Source organism: Pollicipes pollicipes, unplaced genomic scaffold, assembly GCF_011947565.3.
Source record: "Pollicipes pollicipes isolate AB1234 unplaced genomic scaffold, Ppol_2.1 Scaffold_2555;HRSCAF=2994_pilon_pilon_pilon, whole genome shotgun sequence".
Taxonomy (NCBI): domain Eukaryota; kingdom Metazoa; phylum Arthropoda; class Thecostraca; order Pollicipedomorpha; family Pollicipedidae; genus Pollicipes; species Pollicipes pollicipes.
The window spans coordinates 10,853,956-10,864,655 of record NW_023596136.1 but is presented as its reverse complement, the minus strand read 5'-3'; the positions used below and the strand labels follow the sequence as shown (position 1 = coordinate 10,864,655).

Below are 10,700 nucleotides of genomic sequence, written 5' to 3'. Positions count from 1 at the left end.
TACTAATTTGTACACCAGACAATATATTATGAGTCATATGCTATGCATATTTTTGTTTGCATCACGTGACTTGTCTTAGAGAAGTGAAAGTCTAAAGCAACACTAACCAGCATACTCGTACAAGTTCATACTACACAGCACATAAAGTTTCCGCCAAATGGCAATCGATCGCGCAATGTCCCCTGTTCGCGCCGCCAGTGCTGATGTACCTCGGTACGCCGCTGCCCCGAGCGGCGGTGTACTGCCTGGGGCGCCGCCTGCCGGGGTCGGCGCCGCCTGCTCGCCTCGCGAGTTAAGACAGTTACCGTCTCGCAGCGCTCGTGTCCGGTCTGAATCACCGTGGTCTGATTGAAGGGAGCGCGAGCAGATAGAACACGTAAGACTTGAATAAGACCTTGGACCGGGACATTCTCGTACGACGGCTCAAGGAGCGCTCGGTAGCAGGATTTTTATACGCAAAGGTATTTTGTGCCGCTTGCCGCCCACGGCTTGGTGTTACCTACGGCGGCGGATGCCGCCCAGCATCCGGTGACTGCAACGCTGGGCGTCGGCTTACTACGATATTTTGATCGAACTCGCGCCTCGCGAATTTAAGTTTTTGGGAAGAACGTTTGCTATGCTGTGTAGTTTTGGACTGTTGTGCCAAAAATGTGTTTGTCTCATTCAGTTTTGTTAATGATGATACACCCTAGTGTATATGCAAACAAATTCGAGCAAATAGGCACCACGCATCACGCTTCAGTCGAACATGCAAGCGAGTTAAAGTAAACAGGCATCACACATCGCGCACTAATAATACATGCAAGCGATTTCAATTGAACGGGCATCGCACATCACGCGTCAGGCATCACTTCCACATGTAAACGATTTTTAGGTAGCACCCATCACACATAGAGGCACATATCACGTTCGCATAATTGACCATGATAAGCCCTGTATGTTAAGATTTTGTCGCCGACTTTGTATAAGAATAGATTCACTTATTTTCCTGTCTGGGCGGTCCTGTGCTCTGTAGATGACTTTGAGCTCTAAAAGAGGCATAGGGTACATACTTCCTTCGATTTCAGCCTGAGTAGGACGAATAGGACGCATGGACTCCCCGACAGAGTCAATGTGTTTCACCCTTGCCATGTGTTTCACACAGTTTACACTTGATTTTGTAAACCACGTTTTTTTGCGTGCAAACCCCTTGAACTCCAGAACCGCATAAGCATAAACATAAGCATAAGTTATGTTTTATGCAGAACTGCATAAAGAGCTTTGCTTGACGGAGCTATTTATCAAGCCCACCAAATCTGGTATCATTCTGCGCTGCAAATCTGCGCATCCAACTTCCACTAAGCACAACATAATTCGTAACATGCTCCATAGGGCTCTAAACAACTCATCAAGTAGTGAAAAGGAAAGAAAGAGCATAAACAAAAGATGGGCTTCGCTGTTGGGCAACGGATTTTCTTCGCAACTTTTAGGTAGAATGTTGGAAGACGTAAAAAAGTCTAGAGCGCGTGAGGGGATGGGTGATAGGAGGCGGGAACACGGCCTGCGGGAGGACGGATTCTCAACGTTACCTTACACAGATGAGCATTTGCTTTGGAAAATTAAACACATTGTTAAAAAATGACAACTGCGGGTACGCATAACTTGGAAAAACGGCAATAAGCTTAAAACGTCTCTGGCGAAATCTCCCATATTGAAGCCTAAATGCCCGCGTGGCAACAGATGTCATTTATGCATTTCTGGGTTTCAAGGGATTTGCACGCAAAAAACATAGTTTACTAAATCAAGTGTAAACTGTGTGAAAAACAGAGAGAGAGGGAGGGCATGGAATGGGATAGTCTATGTAGTAGAATCCATGCGCCCTATTCGGTCAAGATATGATAAACAACTGCGAGACGCTAAAAATCCGGGAATACCTCTTTGGGTGACCTTTTTTGGTAAAACACGCTCAGGCTGAAATCGAGGGAGGCATGAGCCCTATGCCTCTTTTAGACCTCAAAGTCATCTACAGATCATAGAACCGCCCAGACAGGAATATAAGTGAATCTATTCTTATAAAAAGTCTGCGACCAAATCTGAATGTACAGGGCTCATCACGGTCGATTAGGCGAACGTGGTATGTGCCTCTATGCATGATGTGTGCTAGCTTAAAATCGTTAACATGTGTAAGTGATGCCTGACGCGATGTGTGATGCCTGTTCAATTGAAATTGTTTACATGTGTAATTGGCGCGTGATGTGCGATGCCTGTTTACTTCAACTCGCTTGCGTGTTCGAATGAAGCGTGATGCGTGATGCCTATCTGCTCGCATTTGTTTGCATATACACGTAAGCCCGGGCATTCTAACTCTTAAGCACTGTATCTTGGCAATGGCTGGCAATCGCTCTTTCTTTAATCCTCTGAATGTTTGTGTCGTGTAAAACTGTGGCTTGCTCTTCCCCAAAAAACTGAAAAATTGCGTTGGATCATCGGCAAGCAATTTTGAATCCACTTCTGCTATTATTTCGAGAAAGGCATATTGCCAAAACATCAATCTAACTATATATCCATTATCCTGGCTTATCCCAGGAATAAGGCTAATACTACTGTCTATCCGGTAAATTTCTACCTAGATCGGATCATCCCGCCGACTTACCCTTAACTGTCAATGTCCCTTGTCGCTGAGGACAGGGTGCTGGATCGTGGCACCGCCAGCAAAATAAGTAAGGTCAAAAATTAAACTTTAAGCGGGTACTTTTGACACTGCAATGCGAATGCCACTTCCAAAGTCACAGTGCATTGAAAGTCCCCGCCCACCTCTTATTGGTCTCGTCGCAACGATTGGAACATGCCCTTGCAGCCAAATGAATCTTCATGTCTAACTTCTTTCCGTATATTATACTGTCCTGTTCCGGACGCTGAGAGTCTGCTGTTAAAAACAGCCCATCGGCCGACCGGCCGGGCCACAGGAAATACACTGATTTGTCGCCGACCCGTCGCCGAGCCCGCCAACCAACTAAAAATCATAGGATATTTTTGTCGCCGGGTTGGGATGAAACCTAGAAAAGATGACATGGTGCCATAGAGCACGGCAAAGAGTATTTACGGAAGCGTTCGCTGGTGTTCGACCAAATGTATTACCATGGAGGCTGTGTATGTAGACCTCATGTCATGTTTTGCATAGTGTGCTGTATTTTTCATCTTGGCTGTCATCAAACTTTGCTGTCTAAAAACATTTTTGGCACCTAGCTTAGCGTGAGTATGTACATTTTTGTCGCCGACTTTATCCACCAAGTCGGCAGGTTTTACCATCCCCGTACACATGGTGCACAGCCCGGTACTGACCTACACTCAGTACTCGCCCCATCCGTATTCATAGGTGTGCATGGTACACCATGGTCTTTGAGGCTAGCGGCCTGACCTGAGTGTGTACAGGCGGCCTGGAAGCGTCCTCTAACTGAATTATTCACCTAAGTAACATACATTCCTCAGCACCAGGTTTTCGAAAAGTTAGTCAAGGGCACCATAGATGTTCAAATTTTGGTGGTTGTTCCACCAATGTGCACATCGCATAAATAAAACGCTATACCCCTCGCCCATCAAGCACTCTATACATATCGGTACGTCCGCCTAACGCGCGCCCCGCGTTTTTTCAGGTCGCATCCGGTGTTGCTAAATCGAAATTTTGTCACGGAATCGGCATCCTCGATCCACATCTTTCTGACATCATGACACTTAAGCCAATGTAGTGTCCCAGAACTTGGAAAGAATACTTGATATTCCAAATACTTGCATAAAACAACAACGCGATTTCTTTTGATCACTAGTTTTTTTACAAATGACGGTCAGATAGCCGAAAAAACCTAGGGTGGAGGTTTGGATGGTACTTTAGCACAGCGGTGACGAATGGACAGTAGACACATCCTCCAGTTACATTGAAAAGTTAGGACAAAAACATTACTTAAACGGTTGTTTTTATGCAACGTGATCTATCATTTTGATAAAATGTTGGCATTTCAGCTGAAGTTGGCTTTAGTTGAGTCATGTAAGCCGCAGACAGCAGCTTTCAAACGAGCCCCTACTCACCTGAAAAAATGGCGTCGGAAACCACCAAAGTGCGTCTTGTAAGGGGAAAAGAAAATGTACAAATAAAAGCACGATGATTTTGACTCAAATTTTATGCGCTTCATGACCAAACTTCAGGGTGTCGTTTCATACGCATACGAACTTCTTCCGCTTTTGCTGACAGACTAAAGCGAGGGTGAGGTGTTTATGTGACAATGAGAGTGAGGGTTTGCTTGATGTGAACTTTCAACCGGGAACATGAAAAGGCCAGTTTGTTCCAGTACCTGAAACTAGCCCAGCTCTCTCCTCTCTCTCTCTCTCTCTTCTCTCTCTCTCTCCTCTCTCTCTCTCTCTCTCTCTCTCTATCTCTCTCTCTCTATCTCTCTCTCTCTCTCGCTCTCGCTCTCTCTCTCTATCTATCTCGCACTCGCACTCGCACTCGCACTCGCACTCGCACTCGCACTCGCACTCGCACTCGCACTCGCACTCGCACTCGCACTCGCACTCGCACTCGCACTCACACTCACACTCACACTCACACTCACACTCACACTCACACTCACACTCACACTCACGCTCACGCTCACGCTCACGCTCACGCTCACGCTCACGCTCACGCTCACGCTCACGCTCACGCTCACGCTCACGCTCACGCTCACACTCACACTCACACTCAACTCACACTCACTCCACTCACACTCACACTCACACTCACACTCACACTCACACTCACACTCACACTCACACTCTCTCACACTCACACTCACTCACACTCACACTCTCTCACACTCACACTCTCTCACACTCACACTCACACTCACACTCACACTCACTCACTGGCCGGTCGAAAAATGTCACTTGTAAAATAGTGGAACTTCTAGGGCTACATTATATGACGTCACCTTACGCACACCGATGGGGCACAAGAAACTTGCACAAGAAAGTTATGTTAGAGTTCTATCCGCTTTACAAACCTGCGAATACCTTATGTATCCAAATCCTCACAACGCCAGGTTTTTGCGATGAAAAGCTCGCGTAACTGCATGAAAAAAATTGTTGGGTCATTTGAAATCCGGTGATTTGCTGTTTTTCAGCGCAGCCACAAAATGTCTGCGCCATTAAAATACCATTTGCATATCAATAATTGTCGAGCCCAAAATGGAATCTGCTTTAATCTGCTGTGATTGAGAAGGGTCGCACATCAAGCCGCTCTGGAAAGTTCAAAGGAAATTAAAAGTCTTTCTTTAGAATTGAATAATTCATGGCTTCCCTTCGCGTCCGACGGAATTTCCGTCACAGTTTCCCTGCAAGAAGCAACAAAGATTTATCGTTCCCGCACGGATTAATGTTTCCATGTGCTCATACATCCAAGAGAAATGTGCGCACAAAGTTGTACCAGCTTGACACTTTTTACGACATGGCACAAAACGCACCTAGAAAAATGTCGCTTCACATGGTCATAAACATACCATAGTGCGTGAAATGTCGATGTTCATGCAGCGGTTGGCAGACAGCTGAATCGCTCCACCACGGCGATGGTGTGGGGGTCGTCGCAACAAACTGCGCTTAGCAGCGAACCTGTTTAGAAATCATACTGACAACCCATTGGGGGAAATCTTCACGGAACCAGCCCCAGGCGCCAGTCGGTCGCGCCTCCCCGTAACGGCAAACCAGCCCCAGGCGTCAGTCGGCCGGCCTCCCGTAACGGCAAACCAGCCCCAGACACCAGTCGGCTGCGCTCCCCGTAACGGCAAACCAGCCCCAGGCGTCAGTCGGCCGCGCCTCCCCGCAACGACGAACACGGAAACCAGCCCCAGGCGTCAGTCGGCCGCGCTTCCCCGTAACGGCAAACCAGCCCCAGGCGTCAGTCGGCCGCGCCTGCCCGTACGGCAAACCAGCCCCAGGCGCCAGTCGGTCGCGCCTCCCCGTAACGGCAAACCAGCCCCAGGCGTCAGTCGGCCGCGCCTCCCCGCAGCGACGAACACGGAAACCAGCCCCAGGCGTCAGTCGGCCGCGCTCCCCGTAACGGCAAACCAGCCCCAGGCGCCAGTCGGCTGCGCCTCCTCACACCGATAAACATGAGGGTATGTGCGCAATGCGGGGATGGCAGGGATTCGAATGAGGAGCATTAGAGCGTCAGGACTGCTGTGGTGCACCGAGCAATCTGTGATGGGTGGTCAATTGGTGGCTAATGCTTCAGTGATGCTGCTGAACAAATGATTGCCTGAATACAGATATCAAGCTCACGATTTTCTTGATATTATTTATTTGGTACGAAGTCGGTGGGTTATGCCGTTTTGAGCTATGTCGGCATCCATTCCAGGGCAGCTTGCTTGCACCATGTTTGAACGCGGCCGATCGATTCCTCGATATGCATTTTCAAACTGGATAGGTCGATGACATCGGGTGTAGCACTGTCCAAAACCTGGTTGTTGCCCGCGGTGGGTGGATGTGACGGTGTGAACGAAAGCTTGGTAAGACGACGACAAGATGACGAAGAGGATAAGGGCCACCCGGTCTCACTGTGTCGCTCCATGCGAAGCTGGGAAGGTCGTCTGTAGCGACGCAGGGCTGGCGGCCGTGAGGTCGTCCAGTCGCCACCGACCAGCTGCCCAAACCGCTGAAGAGCTGCGCACCCACTCCAGTGACATGCGTCACCACTGCAGCTTACTAACGACCGTGACGTCAGCTCTAGCGTGAGACGAAACGACTGCTCCCTCTGTTACGTTTTCGGAGGTTCACTCGCACCTCAAGAGACGGAAGTCGGCGCTGTACCGTGCAGCACATTGCCTCCCGGTACGCCGAAGCGTCTCCCTTCTTTTCCTGAAAGTGTTTTGGGTGTGTCGCTGAGAGACGGCACGCTGATTTACGGCGATGAAATATGTATTAAGTGGAAAAGGCTCCGCAGTTTTAGGGGTCCACGCCTCTGCATGCTGCCTACGTGTTGGCCGCGTAAAGGACCATTGCACGCGGCACGCGGCCCCAACCCTATCATTAAAGCTTGATGGGGCCGGGCTAAAGAGCCGAGCAATAGCCCACAATCGGCTTCAATCGATTTTGAGAGTATGTTCGAGTGACAGGCGTTTTCCGTGACATAGCAGTGCATGGAGAAAGCTATCAATCCAAAAAGATACCAAGGGCCTCTAGCCTTTCCACAAAAGACTAGAATCGACTAAACCGGTCACTAAACAGTTAGCGGCATGAAATGTCCTGAGCGAGTGACGAGAGCCATTGACCGAGACATTGCCTTGTCTGGTGTTTCACAAAGTTGTAGACCAGGCTACTGTCACTGGACTTTTTGAGGCGAGAGAACGCTTTCTGACCAGGTGGTCCTGGCTGATGTCGGCGGCGGTTCGTTCTTGCGCCGCTCGGCCAGCTCCCGCTCCCTCTTCGTGTCCGACACCTCTTGAAGATCAGCTGCAAGCGCTGGGTTGGCCAATTCTGTTGGACTTGATCACTCGCTCTGTTCCAATAAATTTCAATGCACTGCAATGTTTCTATTTGAATAGCCCATAGTTCTGGATGCTGTGTCCTTGGTTTGATCTGAAGTACATAATCAAATGTAGTCAGGCCAGCTGACTGCGGAACGCCACGCTTGCAAGGGAATGGTTTCTGACACAACCCGCATTCGGAACACCATTGCTTTCTTTGTCTCTTCCACTTGCAACCGTGACCATTGTTCGCGTTTCATCACGGCCAGGACAACAAAACTAGAAACCCCCCGCGAGGTATTATCCGGTCGCGATTACGCTAGTGCAGAGCAGAACATTCGGTGCCATGAAATCAGAACAACGCGCGTGAGCATCTGCCGCCTCCCGAGGTCACGCCACGGCCACTAGCACGACCTGCAGCTGCAGCGTGAGCAGCGGCAGTCAGGGGACCGGCAGCGGCAGCCGGCGGGCAGGCAGCGGCAGCCGGCGGGCAGGCAGCGGCAGCCGGCGGGCAGGCAGCGGCAGCCGGCGGGCAGGCAGCGGCAGCCGGCGGGCCGGCAGCGGCAGCGGCGGGCAGGCAGCGGCAGCCGGCGGGCGGCAGCGGCAGTAGCGGGCCGCCAGCGGCAGCCGGCGGCCGGCAGCGGCAGTCAGCGGAGCCGCCAGCGGCAGCCTGCGGGCCGGCAGCGACAGCCGGCACCAGAGGACCGCGTCACGCGCGGCGTCCCGGCGGCGCCCCACCCCGCACGGCACCGGCCGACCTTTGACCGGCTCGCACCCGCTGGTGCGTGATATTAGCATAATTGACTTGATCGTCGAGGGAAAATTTATTCCTAATGGATTGCCGAGTGGCTCTCCATGTCGGGCGATTTGGACGATGGCGCGGCTGGCCGCCTCACGTCTGCAGCACCCCTGCTCCCTTCCCTCCCCCCCCCCCGGCCTCCGGCCACTGACCTTCGACCCGAACCAGCCCCATCGTCGCGGACAGACCTCCGACACTGGAAAGACGCGCGAGAACTCAGCCAGCCGCCTGTCCCGCGTCAACCACTTACAACAAATGTCTGTATGGGACCATTTCACCCATTTCAGAAATTACGCTAGTAGTGGAACGCTCTATAGCGGCTGCAATTTTAATGCGGCCGATGTGTGACCACCAAACTTTGTCGGTGCCGTCATCTCTAAAGTAGCCCTGATGTGTTTGTAAACCGCAGAGCTACCTATTGTTAGTGATTACTGGTCGCCATGGCCAAGCAAAATAGCCCATCGCTGATGAATTGTTTAGTGTGTCGATCGCGTCTATGCATGCATTAGTATAGTGGGAATATTAATTTTTCAGCGGAAAGGATAAATCTAAGCTCCAAAACTCTGCAATGATCTGTTGAGCTTCCAAGGTTCTTTCGCGCACGCCGGTCATCTTGTTTGGCTGGATAGACATACGCCGCGTGATCGTCGTTACGCGGCAGCATGCAGTGCAGTAACAGACCCTTGTTAGGCTCAGTGACGGGTGTGCGCGACATCTCGTGTGCATGGCGCCGCTACTGTAACCACACGCCTGCGGTTGCAGCTGATCTTCAGGAAGGTGTCAGACGTGAAGAGGGAGCGGGAGCTGGCCGAGCGGCGCAAGAACGAACCGCCGCCCGACATCAGCCAGGACCACCTGGTCAGGAAGCTGTTCTCTCGCTTCAAAAAGTCCAGTGACAGTGGTCCGGGCGGCAGGTCGGTCTCAGCATATTGTTCAATCAATACAATGCTTCAGTCACCTCATAGCGGCACTGACATGCGTCCTGGAGGCTCACACCTTGGAAATGTGGGCTTCATCAAGCATATGATGATAGCGGTCGTGTTCTTAGTGGCGTTCTGCACAAAACTATATAGTAGAATATCACTGAAAATAGCCGGACAGGAATACTTAACACTCAGCCCCCAATTAGTTCCAACTACCAGGTTGTCGCTTGCCCAAAACATCTTGCGAGATTTTACGAAGCCCATTACTCTGCAGTGATACATTTAAGTTTAGCTGTCTCACGCCCCACAGTATGATTGTTATGATGCTGCCAAGACGCTGTGGATTGGGATTCCTCATGACGTAAACCTCATGACGCTGTGGATTGGGATTCTACCGCTTATGGCTCATGATAGGCTGTGAGAACGTGATATTTTATCCTTTAGATAATGTACCACTAAATTTGATTTTGTCAAAAGATCAAATCAATCAGAGCATGATACCCTTCAGTTTGTAACTTGCTTTGAATTTGCTGAATTCCTAATAACCTTGAATGTGCGATGGTCGACCCCATCTGTTACGCAGGTATTTACGCGCCGGTATGCCGAAAACAATATTATCAATTTCATTGGCACACACGCTGACATATCCAAACAATTGAAACCAATGCTTGTAACTGCTACATACACTCAGAACTATTCAAACATCAACAATTGAATCTTTTGAATCAAATTTGTTTGCTGTGCAAATGTGATCATTATGTGGTTTTAGTTCAGTAATGCTGAGCTACGCGGTCAGAAAAATTAATTGCAAAAGGAGCAAATAACTGTCTGAGAACTTCAGCATCAGAACAACCCTTCATGTTGCATAGGCTGATATGGCCGTTGTTTCCTAAAATCTAGCTAAATCCAGGTAGATCATCCTCACCATGTTATCATTTGTCAGAAACAATGCATTAGTTGAGCGGAGAGTCTGGTGGCACTTGAGCAGCGCATCGCAGTACCCGTCCTGGATTGCCACGTACGCCTCGGCACCAGACAGTCCAGCTGGCAACAGCCGGCCAGCAGAGCTCACCATCATCGGGCTGTAAGCCACAGGCACGTGGACTAGGGCTTTGTCCAAAAAGAAGCTTGACTTGGTGGTCACTTCCCAGGGACGTAGAGGCCGGTAAGACTGAGGCCGACAATGGCGGCGGCGGCGGCGGCGCCACCGTCGCCACCGCTAACAGTGGCCGGTGGCATTCTCACCACTATCAAGCTGCCCGGCGTCTCCGAGCAGCAGGAGGTCACGCAAGCGCGCCCGAAGCCGCTGGGGCGCGCTCGGCGGCAGCGGCGAGGCCGCCGAGGAGCGGCGCGACAAGAGCAAGGTCAAGTGGGGTCTCAAGCTGACCTCTTCGTCGGAGAGAAAGACGAGTGACCCACCGTCGCCGGCTGAGGGCGACACCTTGCAGCGTCGGCTGGCCACGCCCGAGTCGGGCCCGGCGGCGGTGGCAGCTAATGTCCCGTCAG

General features: G+C 50.8%; 1 long non-coding RNA gene across 1 annotated transcript; it reads left to right on the top strand.

The window, feature by feature from the left end:
- The first annotated feature begins 322 nt into the window (after nucleotides 1-322).
- On the top strand, nucleotides 323-10,422 carry LOC119106813 (uncharacterized). Its single transcript, XR_005095160.1, has 3 exons — nucleotides 323-376; nucleotides 9,034-9,185; nucleotides 10,346-10,422. It is a non-coding gene; the product is annotated as an uncharacterized LOC119106813 (long non-coding RNA).
- Nucleotides 10,423-10,700: the final 278 nt, after the last annotated feature.